The following is a 1292-nucleotide window of genomic DNA, read 5'->3' on the forward strand; positions in this document are numbered from 1 at the left end:
CACACACACACACACACACACACACACACACACACACACACACACACACACAGAGAGAGAGGACCTTCACCCCATTTAAGACCTGCCTTTTTGTGCATGTGGACATCTACACACCCTGGACGCTCATCCTGCAGAGGTCTGGACGCACCTTAAGGAACAATCAGAACCATGATAACGGACCTTTGTTGTTGTTTAAGGAGGTTCTTGTAATTCTGTTTCCTTAAGGGCAATCAGAAGTTCTGACTGTTAACTGACACGTGAACAAAGTATTTTAGTCTTCTGGTGTCCAACTAATCACTGTTTATGGTTTATCCTGAGCTAGTTTGTGTTAGAATCAAAGCATTTACTCTTTAAATCTAAACGCTTGGTGAATTCATTTTATTTAACTTTTGTTTTTCCTCAAGTTTTTTTTTGTTTGTTTGTTTGTTTGCTGAGGTAGAGGACATTTTAGTATTTAGGCTGTAATGATGCTTTGAAGTGATTAAAACCTGTTTTTTTTTTTTTTTTCAAACCTTCTGATGCTGAATTATAAGTCCTTAATGTTCAAGTTTTTTTTTCTTTTAACAAAATAAACTAAGATTTAAGGATAAGAGGGGAAACTACTGTATATAATTACAGACATGTTTTTGGCACAAACTGTGGTGGTGTAGTTAAAAAAACATTGGTTCAACTTTTTAAACTCTTGATTCATCTTCCTCATTTAAACTGTTGAGTTAATTGAGTTATTTTTAGATTAAAGCAGATTTAAGATATGCAATTTCTTTAGGTGTAGGAGCATCGTCATCTCTAACTCCTGTATTTGTTTCATTTTAATTAAAGGTTTGTTTTTCCTATTCTTGTTTCTTGTTTAGTCACACAACATTAAGAAAAGTTTCTGTTTATCACCCGTTGTCAGAAGGGAAAAGGGAGATGATGAGCCATCGGACAAATTTTACTGAAGGTAATCAATGATTGGACAACAATATTAATTTAAGGTGGCTGGCCCAGCCAGATGACTTCTTCATAAGAATATCAAAAGTTCTGAGAGGTGGTAGGCGATTTGCATTTATTCAATAAGTGTTTTGATGAAAGAAACCACCTAAAAGCAGTGAGAAAACAGTTTTTTTCCATAAAACATGGGAAAATTGTTTATTTTGAGCTGAAATTAACAGCAAAAAAATTGGGGGGGGAGGGGTTTATATAGCACGTTGCATTATGTACAGACGTTTTCTAAGATTTTTGAAATTAAGGTCAAAATTTTGACTTGTTTCTTAGAGTTACGGGAAAAAAATTTTTTTTGCACCATGGCCCGA

At 34.7% G+C, this 1292-nt stretch overlaps 1 protein-coding gene across 1 annotated transcript in view; it reads left to right on the forward strand.

The window, feature by feature from the left end:
- Positions 1–833, forward strand: part of armh3 (armadillo like helical domain containing 3) — a gene marked incomplete in the record, with an annotated part of 17056 nt that extends 16223 nt beyond the window's left edge. Inside the window, 1 exon segment of the mRNA XM_014010174.1 lies at positions 1–833.
- Positions 834–1292: the final 459 nt, after the last annotated feature.

Source organism: Austrofundulus limnaeus, unplaced genomic scaffold (assembly GCF_001266775.1).
Source record: "Austrofundulus limnaeus strain Quisiro unplaced genomic scaffold, Austrofundulus_limnaeus-1.0 Scaffold66, whole genome shotgun sequence".
Taxonomy (NCBI): domain Eukaryota; kingdom Metazoa; phylum Chordata; class Actinopteri; order Cyprinodontiformes; family Rivulidae; genus Austrofundulus; species Austrofundulus limnaeus.